The following is a 12,376-nucleotide window of genomic DNA, read 5'->3' on the forward strand; positions in this document are numbered from 1 at the left end:
TGTGGGAATTCACTATGAAAGTTTGTAAAGCATTTTGGAAGCAAGGAGAACCCATTACAAAAGCAAACTTCTAACGTGTTGTAGGTTAGTGAGGTTAGCACTAGCAGCGTGCGACCTCTGGTGGCAGCTTTGGAGAACTACGTTAGCCAGAGTGCTTAAATAGTACACCCAAAAATGAAAATTCTCTCATTATTTACTCACCCTCATGCCGTCCCAGATGTGTATGACTTTCTTTCTTCTGCTGAACACAAACAAAGATTTTTAGAAGTATAGTTCACCTCTGTATGTCCTCACAATGCAATTGAATGGGTACCAACATTTTGAAGCACCAAAAGCACATAAAGGCAGCATAAAATTAATCCATAAAACTCAAGTGGTTAAATCCATAGCTGCATCCGAAACCATGTACTGTCACAGTATGTACTGTATTTGATGAAGGACGCACTTATCTGCTGGCAAAACAGTATGTTCTTTTAGGTATGCATGCGAGTAGTATGAATAGATTTCGGACATACTTCATCCGGGCAGGGTCGGATTAACCATATGGGCAATTGGGCACGTGCCCAGGGACACCACATCCAGGGGGGCACCAAGCAAAGGCATTTGTAAAATTGTCTAAGGTCCGTTTTTAATTGAATGGTTATTAAAGTTTTTCAGTATCATTAATCAGGTGTAAATTATTATCCAGATGTCCGGACCACTACCAAATCAGAGCATAGGTGGCACTGTCACATGGTACTTGTTCCGTTTGTCAGCGCTGGAAAGGATGGGCCAATCACAGTCGTTTATTAATGTATGGGGATTTTATTTATCATGACAAGTTCTGGTGTCAGGTCAGAATATCTAAAAGGCATTTATTTATGGAAACGTGGGAGAAAAAATATTGTATTTCTCTTACACAACATGTGACTAAGACAGACATCTATTATGCTATTTAAAAAAATCCTTTAATATTAAATATTTTAGTACAGTGCATGGTAACCCTGGGCGAGAATTTATTTTAATATGGCCAGACAGCTGCTGTATTTCCTTTTTTCTTTCTCTCTCTCTTTAGGTGGTATTTGATGAGTCATTACAGAGGTTTTTGGACTCTTATTTGAGAGACACACCCCGTGGTCTGGACTCGGCTGGTCTCTCGTCCACTCCAGCTGTAGCCGACATGCAGAGGAACATTCACCGCTCTGTGTTCATGATCTTCCTCAGGATGGCTACACACAAAGAGACTAAGGTGCAGAAATCCTCGCAGATGTTTTTTTAAATTTATTTTTTTTATACAGAATGTGGCATTTAGGTATAGTACATGTATTTAGCCAGCAGCATATCACCCGGCAGCTCTTGCCTGATTACCCACCATCGAAGCTAAGCAGAGTTTTAGCCTGGCTAGTACCTGGATGGTGGGTGAGACCAGTTTGTGTGGGTTGTAATGCCTCAGTATAGTTATGGGGACATAAAAAGACACCGTCTTTTCGGATGAGACGTTAAACGGAGGGCCTGACTCTCTGTGACCATTAAAAATCCCAGGGCATTTCTTAAAAAGAGTAAGGGTCCATCATTGCTTCCTAATAAAACCCTATATACACTCACTGAGCACCTTATTAGGAACACTATACTAATACTCTCAAAAAAGTCTTAATTCTTCATGGCATGGATTCCACTAGATGTTGGAAACATTCCTTTGAGATTCTGGTCCATGTTTACATGATTGCATCATGCAATTTCTGCAGATTTGTCAGCTGCACATTCATGCTGCGAATGTCCCATTCTACCATATCCCAAAAGTCTTATATTGAATTCCGATCTGGTGACTGGGAAGGCCACTGAAGAACAGTAAACTCAATGTCATGTTCATCAAACCAGTTTGAGATGACCTTTTCTTTGTGACATGGTGCATTATCATGCTGGAAGTGGCCATTAGAAGATGGGTAAATTGTGGCATGAAGGGATGCACATGGTCAGCAACAGTACTTAAATAGGCTGTGGCATTCAAGCGATGATTGAATGCTATTGACTGGTCCAAAGTGTGCCAAGAATACAATCCCTACACCATTACACCACCGCCACCAGCCACCATGGATTCATGCTGTTGGTGTCAAATTCTGACTCTACCATCTGTGTACCTCGGCAGAAATCGAGATTCATCAGACCAGGCTATGTTTTTCCAGTCTTCAACTGTCCAGTTTTGGTAAGCCTGTCCCCACTGCAGCCTCAGCTTTCTATTCTTGGCTGACAGAAGTGGAACCTGTCGTGGTCTTCTGCTGTTGTAGCCCATTCGCCTCAAGGTTCAACTTGTTGTGCATTATGAGATGCTATTCTGCTCACAACAATTGTACAGAGTGGTTATCCGAATTACAAAGCCTTTCTGTCAGCTCGAACAAGTCTGGCCATTCTCCGTTGACCTCTCTCATCAACAAGGTGTTTCCATCCGCAGAACTGCCGCTCACTGGATGTTTTTTGTTTTTGGCACCATTCTGAGTAAAAACTAGAGCAGTAGTTCCAAACCCTGTTCCTGGAGGCCCCCCCAATGCTACAAATTTTGGATATCTCCTTAATCAGACACACCTGATTCAACTCATCAGCTCATTAGTAGAGACTCCAAGACTGATTTGTGTGTGTCAGATAAGGGAGATATACAAACTGTGCAGTGTTGGGGGGCCTCAAGGAAAAGGGTTGGGAACCACTGCTCTAGAGACTGTTGTGCGTAAAAATCCCAGGAGATCAGCAGTTACAAAAATACTCAAACCAGCCCATCTGGCACCAACAATAATGCCACGGTCGAAATCACTGAGATCACATTTTTCCCCCATTCTAGTGGTTGATGTGAACATTAACTGAAGCTTCTGACCCATATCTGTATGATTTTATCCATTGCACTGCTGCTGTATGATTGGCTGATTAGTTAATCGCATAAGTAGGTGTACAGGTTTTCCTAATAAAGTGCTCAGTGAGTGTATATAAATTGGCTACATCAATACCCTCCTTTCCACCGATAGCTGGTGTGAGGTGGGCCTTCTGGGGCACTATGGCTACTGTCGCATCATCAGGGTGGATGCTGCACACTGGTGGTGGTTGATGGTCCCCCGCTACTATGTAAAGTGCTTTGCCTAGAAATGTGCTATATAAATGTAAGGAATTATAATAATGAATTATTTATTATTCATTTACTATTAATTGCAGCCTTTAGTGTGGAATGTGGGTTTGGACATGTCCTAATCAGAAGAACAAGTCTGCCTCAAAATGAACGAGATAAATGTGTTTTTAATTTTGTATAAACATTTAAAAAATGTTTATTTTCCCTCTTCAGGAAAACTTTATTACTCCTGCAGTATTTGCAGAGATTATTTACAATAACTACTTATTTGACATTCCCAAAATCCTGGATCTTTGTGTGCTGTTTGGGAAAGGAAATTCACAACTGCTTCATAAAATGATCGGTACGTTCAGACATTTAAAAAAACGTGTGCTTCCATATTTAAAATTAAAATATTTTTTATTTTATGAAGTTTCCTTTTTTTTTCTTCAGAGAACATTTTCTCACAACAGCCCAGTTATTATGGAGACCTAAATGAGACTATACCTTCCATTATCCACGTAGGTTGTGATCCTGTGATGTCATCAGTATTTCCAAGTGTTGATTTGCCAGTTGAAAAAGCTCAAATGTGTATGTGTGCAATCTAGGTGTTCGATACCATTTTACAGAAGTGTGGAATTCAATTAGAGGCAGGTGCAAGTCAGCCCCTCAAACTGAATGCAAACAAATGCTCAACTGCCATGACCATGCCAGAAGAGGTAAGTAAAACCTCTTATTTCACTCTCTCTGTCTTTGTCTCCGTATCTGTCCACTCTTTCTTTTCTAAATCACCCACTATTCACTAGTGTCCTCAGCTGAGTCTGGCTTAAAGGGATTATCATTACTTGATTACATAGTGTTATTGTCCAGGTATGTAGTCTTTGCATGCATGTATTCATATATATATATATATATATATATATATATATATATATATATATATATATATATATATATATATATATATATATATATTTATTTATAATATATAACAACAAATATATAAAACAAAGTCCAGTAAACATAAAAAATCTAAATCAATATTCGGTGTGACCACCGTTGCCTTTAAAACAGCACCAATTCTCCTAGGTACACCTGGACACAGTTTTTCTTGGTTGTTGGCAGATAGGATGTTCCAAGCTTCTTGGAGAATTCGCCACAGTTCTTCTATCTATGTAGGCTGTCTCAATTGCTTCTGTCTCTTTATGTAATCTCCGATTGACACGATGTTCAGTGGGGGGCTTTGTGGGGCTCCCTGTTCTTCTATTCTAATCTTTTCTGTTTGCAAAAGTAATGTTTGGGAGTCTAACATTTATATTTCCTATTGACACACTAAAGCTGAAGATATAAATAACCATCTTAAGACAAATGCTTTTGTGAAACATCTTATGTGCCTAAGACTTTTGCACAGTACTGTATATATTGTGTGTATCTGACTCATAGGAGCTAGCAGACCTGATGTTGTACATGTGTGACACCTGCACCACTATCCACTCTTTCTTGGACATCTTCCCTGAGGCTTGTTCTACCTTTAAACAGCACAATATTCTTAACAGGTGTCACAAATACATCTACAGTACATACTGTCTCTACTTTTATTTCATACAGTGTTAAGGGCAGAAACTCATACCTGATATTACTGACACAAACAATATTAGAAGAAATTTATAGAGCTTCTCTCAATGCAGATTATCATCATTCTATGAGATGGCCATTCCAGACCTGGAGAAAGCAGTGAAGAAGAGAAATTTCAATAAAAGGTTTGAATAGCAAACGTATGCCTTGCCCTTTCTCACAAATTCCTTTAGGAACATGTACATGTTAGTGAAACTAGTTGCAATTTGTCTCAGTTTACAGGAGGACATGTGGAAACGAGTGTCTCATTCCAGAAAGAAAATTGTGGATATCGCTTATCTGCTGCTCCAGAACACGTTTACAGCCCATATTGGAGGGGTGAGGAAAACACGCACACTAATGGACCTCATTATTGGGAAGCGAAATATCCTTGTTCTCTTCTCTTTTGCATACTTTTCATTCAAAGTTTCATTCATTTTTACAGCTCTGAAAACATGCCATCCTTTGTAGAAGATCTTCTACAGACCTTCACAGCTTTGTGAGTTTGCAGAGATGTCTCACCAAATGTATGAATGTACTGTATACAGTTGAAGTCAGAAGTTTACATACACCTTAGCCAAGTACATTTAAACTCAGTTTTTCACAATTCCTCACATTTAATCGTAGAAAACATTCCCTGTCTTAGGTCAGTTAGGATCACTATTTTATTTTAAGAATGTGAAATGTCAGAATAATAGTAGAGAGAATGATTTATTTCAGCTTTTATTTCTTTCATCACATTTCCAGTGGATCAGAAGTTTATATACACTTTGTTAGTATTTGGTAGCACAGCCTTTAAATTGTTTAACTTGGGTCAAACATTTTGGGCAGCCTTCCACAAGCTTCTCACAATAAGTTGCTGGAATTTTGGCCCATTCCTCCAGACAGAACTGGTGTAACTGAGTCAGGTTTGTAGGCCTCCTTGCTCACACACGCTTTTTCAGTTCTGCCCACAAATTTTCTGTCGGATTGAGGTCAGGGCTTTGTGATGGCCACTACAATACCTTGACTTTGTTGTCCTTAAGCCATTTTGCCACAACTTTGGAGGTATGCTTGGGGTCATTGTCCATTTGGAAGACCCATTTGCGACCAAGCTTTAACTTCCTGGCTGATGTCTTGAAATGTTGCTTCAATATATCCACATAATTTTCCTTCCTCATGATGCCATCTATTTTGTGAAGTGCACCAGTCCCTCCTGCAGCAAAGCTCCCCCACAACATGATGCTGCCACCCCCATGCCTCATGGTTGGGCTGGTGTTCTTCGGCTTGCAAGCCTCACCCTTTTTCCTCCAAACATAACGATGGTCATTATGGCAAAACAGTTACATTTTTGTTTCATTAGACCAGAGGACATTTCTCCAAAAAGTAAGATCTTTGTTCTCATGTGCACTTGCAAACTGTAATCTGGCTATTTTATGCCGGTTTTGGAGCAGTGGCTTCTTCCTTACTGAGAAGCCTTTCAGGTTATGTCGATATAGGACTCAATTTACTGTGGATATAGATACTTGTCTACCTGTTTCCTCCAGCATCTTCACAAGGTCCTTTGCTGTTGTTCTGGGATTGATTTGCACTTTTCGTACCAATCTACGTTCATCTCTAGGAGACAGAATGCACCTCCTTCCTGAGCGGGATGATGACTGCGTGGTCCCATGGGGTTTATACTTGTGTACTATTGTTTGTACAGATGAACGTGGTACCTTCAGGAGTTTGGTAATTGCTCCCAAGGATAAACCAGACTTGTTGAGGTCTACAATTTTTTTATGGATTTTTTTGGATTTTCCTATGATGTCAAGCAAAGAGGCACTGAGTTTGAAGGTAGGCCTTAAAATACATCCACAGGTACATCTCCAATTCAGTACACCACCTATCAGATGCTAATTGTCTAAAGGCTTGACATCATTTTCTGAAATTTTCCAAGCTGCTTAAAGGCACAGTTAACTTAGTGTATGTAAACTTCTGACCCACTGGAATTGTGATATAGTCAATTAAAAGTGAAACAATCTGTCTGACAAAACAATTGTTGGAAAAATTACTTGTATCATGCACAAAGTAGATGTCCTAAACAACTTGCCAAAACTATAGTTTGCTAATATTAAATCTGTGGAATAGTTAAAAAATGAGTTTTAATGACTTCAACCTAAGTGTATGTAAACTTCTGACTTCAACTGTGTGTAAACCATTGTGGCCTATGACTAAAATAGTGCATTGATTGTCTTTTTATACCTCAGATTCCTGGCAGATTATGATGAACAGTTTCCGATAGCTGATGACATCAGTCTCCTTCAGCAGGCCTTTCCTCATTTGTATCCTTTATTTTGGCCAGGGGGATCTTTGAGGCTGATTTTGGAATACAAGAATTAAAATGGGAAGCAAAACATCTGCACAGTTTCATTAAATGATTTCTTTTAGGCTGATACTTCAGATAAAATGACCTAAATGATTCCAGTCATAACAATGAGAAATTTGCACAAGTCTTCCTACATGCTTCATAATTAGGGACTGATACCGATGCTCACTTTCTAGTAAAAAATACCAACATCCAATAATTTTACATTGTCATTAATCAGACACTTTTATCAAACTGACTTACAAATGAGCAACTTAAGCAATTCGTTACACAAAAAAGAAGAGAACAATGTCTCTGGCTAAATGTCCGTGCATGCCAATTCAGTACCTAAACTGCCACATTTTCTGTGCCTGAATTGGAATCAGAATTTTCCTAATTTTTACATTTGAGTTATTTTCCTTGATCTGTCCTCTCAGAGATGACACCAGGACGTCCTACCTCTTGAAGGGTGTAGAGTCTGCCTGGGAGAGTGTGGGGAAGAAGAAAAGCTTACCCTCTGCAGTCTCATCAGCCAATCACAGAGCAGGGGCCAAAAGCAAGTCTGGTAAAGATGAGGGAGCTTCCCAGAAGGTAGAAGCAGGAGCAATGGGAGAGGAGTTGAGAGGAGTGGAAGCTATGCCTGACATTCCTCGTAAGGGAGACAATGTGAGTTCAGCTGCTGAGACCTTAATAAAGTTTCATTTGCAAATACACTCATTGAGCACTTTATAAGGAACATCTGTACACCTACTTATTCACGCGATTTTTTAATCAGCCAATCGGCTGCAGTGCAATTCATAAAATCATGCAGATATGGGTCAGGAGCTTCAGTTAATGTTCACCAGAAATGGAAAAAAATGTAATCTCAGTGATTTCGATTGTAGCATGATTGTTGGTGCCAGACGGGCTGGTTTGAGTATTTCTGTAACTGCTGATTTCCTGGGATTTTAATGCACAACAGTCTCTAGAGTTTACTCAGAATGGTGACAAAAATAAAAACATCCATTGAGCAGCAGTTCTGCGAATGGAAACACCTTGTTGATGAGAGAGGTCAACGGAGAATGGCCAGACAGAAAGGCTACGGTATCTCAGATAACCACTCTGTACAATTTTATTGAACAGAATAACATCTCTTTGAACCTTGAGGCGAATGGGCTACAATTGCAGAATACCACATCGGGCACTTTATTAGGACCAAAACGTTCCTAATAAAGTGCTCAGTGAGTGTATTTAATATTTTTATAATATAAAACTCATTGTTGAAAATGCTTTGGAATTTTTCTACTTTATTTACACTACCGGTCAAAAGTTTTGAAACACTTACTCATTCTTTATTATAATTTTTTGTCTTCACATTTTAGAATAATAGTAAAGTCATCAAAACTATGGAATAACATAAATGGAACTATGGGAATTATGTTGTGACTAAACAAAATCCAAAATAAATCAAAACTGTGTTATATTTTAGCATCTTCAAAGTAGTCACCCTTTGCCTAGAATTTGCAGAAATGTACTCTTGACATTTTCTCAACCAACTTTTTGAGGTATCACCCTGGGGTGCTTTTTAAACAGTATTGAAAGAGTTCCCATCTATGTTGGGCACTTATTAGCTGCTTTTCTTTATTATTTGGTCCAAGTCATCAACTTAAAAAAAAAAAAAAATTTTCAATTAAAATTTAGTTTATAATGAATTAAATTAATATGGTGGCACAATTATATTTTTGTCTATAAAACTAATTTCAAACATTTAAGCATAAACCTTCAGATCAAAAGATTTTTAAGATCATGAGAAACATTTCAGTCAAGTGTTTCAAAAAGTTTTGTCCGGTAGTGTAGGTCAAACATACACACTTTTATGACTCAACTTGCTCAATCTATATGACTCGTGTTTTTATTTGCCCTGAAATTGAAATAAATAATAAAAAAAAAATTTCCTCTTTATTTCCTCTGGACCTATAGAGGTCCGTGTGCACAGTGAGTGCTGGAGAATTGGAGTCTCTGTTGTCTCGTATTCGAGAGCTGCTCCCAGATTTGGGAGAGGGATTCATACTGGCATGTTTGGAGGAGTACAGATACAACTGTGAACTTGTCATCAACAACGTCCTGGAAGACAAACTGTCTCCATCACTTGACAAACTGGACAGGGCAATGGCCAGGTAAGCTCTAACCAAAGTATTTGTGGTTTAACTAAACTCCACTTCATTATTGTCTTATGGTTCAGTAATCTTTCCCTATAGGCCTGTGAAGGAGCCTCCTTCAGTTTTAAGCTCCAGATCAAACGTGTTTGACGATGACGAGTTTGATGTATTCAACCGTGACCGACTGGACATGAGTCGTGTATGGAAAGGCCGGAGGTTAGTTCTGTGTGCCTATGTAAAATTAATTACCAACCCTTCCCACTTAGAGAAACATTACCCAATTCACCCTGTTTGCAGTAAATTAGCCTGTGCTTTTAGTTCAGTTTGACTGTTTAGTTAAATATTCATGCAAATCCTGCTGAAAAAGACAAATTGCCTTTAACAAGTCCAACATAAACTGAAATCAGAGCACCACTTGAAAGTGTGCTTATGAAATATGCAGCTCAAGCTGTACAAGATGGTTTGTGTCAGCTAGAAATTAAAATCTATGTGTATTTCAGACAGGGGGAAAGTGTGCGTGCCACACTCAATGACAAACAGCACATTGAAGAGCAGAGAGCGAGATATCAGTCGTACCAGACAGTGGTGGAAGAGATTCCCATCGCAACAGACCCCTCTGGGGACCCTGATAATACTTTCGTCATGGACAATTACGATGACGAATATGATGACACATATGATGTCAACCAAATAGGAGCCAATGATGTGGATGAGGAGGATGAGTTGTTGAACCGCAGGTATGAGCTGATCACAAACCAAGCCTTTTCAACTTCCCGAGAGAAAGACAAATTTTAATTATGGACTTAAATGGTGTATCACCAGTATTTTTCCAAGTTCACACAGATGATCTTCATCCTTTAAATTCCTTTAGGCCTTTCACAATCCCACAAGTGCTCAGAACTGGCAAACAGGCTCAGGCGGTAGAGGAAGAAGAAGATGAGGAAGAGTACAAGGTGCAATCACTCTCTCTTTTCGATATTTATTTTAAAACCTTTCTGACATGCAAAGGCAAAATGCAGTAACTACATATTTTGTCAAAATGGGGTCTTTTATACTATAATCTGTCCAGTGGCATATGGTTTTGGCTATGCTAACTCAGTTTATTTTTTTATTTTTTGGGGGGGATTTTTCCCCTTTTTCTCCCAATTTGGAATGCCCAGTGTGCTTTTAAGTCCTTGTGGTCGTGTAGTGATTTGCCTCAGTCTGGGTGGCAGAGGACGAATCCCAGTTGCCTCCGCGTCTGAGACCGTCAACCCACGCATCTTATCACATGGCTTGTTGAGCGCGTTGCCATGGAGACATAGCGCGTGTGGAGGCTTCACGCCATCCACCACAGCAACCACGCTCAACTCACCACGCGCCCCACCGAGAACGAACCACATTATAGCGACCACGAGGAGGTTACCCCATGTGACTCTACCCTCCCTAACAACCGGCCCAATTTGGTTGCTTTGGAGACCTGGCTGGAGTCACTCAGCACGCCCTGGGATTCGAACTAGCGAACTTCAGGGGTGATAGCCAGCGTCTTTACCACTGAGCTATATACCACGGACCTTATAGAGCTATTCAGGTTGTTGTCCAAAAACCCAGAAGAGAGTTCACCATGGGATCCCTCTGGAATTTCCTAGGGGTTTTTCAAAGGTCTGTGATGAACATTATTTGACGATATGTGGACGTTTTGTTCTACAACCTAAATTACACTTTCACACCTCAAGCATATTTTGAAGCCGTATTGAATTGCACACACGGCGGCTTCAAAATTCACTTTGAAGTATGAAAGTGTGTAATTTATGTTGTAGAACAAAACGTCCACATATCGTCAAGTAAAAAGCCCCATTCTAAAAATCCAGAGGGAACCCATGGCGAATTAGCCTTCCGGGTTTGCCTACAAATTGGCGACACTGCTAAACAGCTCTATAGAAGCTTAAATTGGCCAAGAAACACCCACAGGAAAAGCCCTTTAACTGACATGTAAAGCTATCAATCACAGTTGGTTTTTTCATCATGTGCTGTTTAGCTGCGAGGTTATTCAAGATATATCATACAACAACAAATAGCCATCACGGTGAAATAAATAATTTATATAATTACCCGGCTGTCTCTGTGAGCAACTGCACAGAAAACAGAATGGAAAAAAAGCAGAAAATGTGTGGAGAGTGCAAGTACAGCACACAAAACCTCATCACAGAGAATTTCAGAGACATAACTAAGGAAACAAAGCAGAATATTCAGTTATGCTCGTGGATATCTGCTTTACTTTCTGCTACGTGCCCTAAATGAAACTCGAAATAGCTTTAAAAGATTTGATGTCACTAATCTTGCAAACTTGGACAAATCTGGTGATTTCATCCTCAAAAGCGCTCACTGAATCAATGTGGAACCTTGTGAACATGACTCTTCCTAGGCAAACTGATGAAAAGTCTTGTGTGCTTCTACTGGCAGAAGATCTATCAAACCAGCCAATAAGATTTGCGCTGAGTGGTTTGAGAAAGCGTTTTCCAATTTTGTGGGCTATGTGCATCAGGTGGTTAGAGTACGGTCTGTGGATGTGCTGTCTGAGGCTGAGACTAAGATGTACCCACAGTATGTGTGATGCCATTGATTCCCAATTGATCTCAATGTTCTGTGTGGTTTTGATTAGAATGAAGCCATGAAGAGGGATCACTTCATCCAGGACCCAGCTGTTCTAAGAGAGAGAGCAGAGGCCAGAAGAGCTGCCACGCACAGCAGAAAAAGGTAAATCTGAAGTGATGCATCTGAAGTTTGAGGATGTTGCATAACTGGAATCACTTGTGCTATTATTTAACTAACCTAGACAACAATGATCAGTGAGTCACCAGTTGATTTTATTTTATTTTTCCTTAAAGCTACAGACCTCCTCCACCAAGTCATGTGGTAGGTGGTCCAAAAGGGCAGGGCCAGGCGCCGGAGACTGTTTTGGACAGGCGCAGGAAAGAGATGAACAAGAGCCGAGGAGCCAATCATAATCGCAGGACGATGGCTGACAGGAAGAGGAACAAGGGCATGATCCCTTCCTGATACACTGCATTTACAATAACAACAACAACAGAAAAGCACTGACACATAATGGTATCTGTGAACTGAAGAACCAAGGCAAAGTATCTGAGATTAAATTTTGCTTCTCATTCATATAAGATCAGAGGAGCATCAAATTGACACTGTAGTCTCTTACACAGGCCTTTTATTTCTTTCAGATTGAATACATTTTGA

At 39.8% G+C, this 12,376-nt stretch overlaps 1 pseudogene; it reads left to right on the forward strand.

Annotated features, from left to right (window-relative positions):
• Positions 1-1,135: 1,135 nt before the first annotated feature.
• LOC127418759 (activating signal cointegrator 1 complex subunit 2-like) lies at positions 1,136-12,337 on the forward strand (annotated as a pseudogene).
• Positions 12,338-12,376: the final 39 nt, after the last annotated feature.

The sequence above is a fragment of the Myxocyprinus asiaticus genome, chromosome 3 (assembly GCF_019703515.2).
Source record: "Myxocyprinus asiaticus isolate MX2 ecotype Aquarium Trade chromosome 3, UBuf_Myxa_2, whole genome shotgun sequence".
Classification (NCBI taxonomy): Eukaryota; Metazoa; Chordata; class Actinopteri; order Cypriniformes; family Catostomidae; genus Myxocyprinus; species Myxocyprinus asiaticus.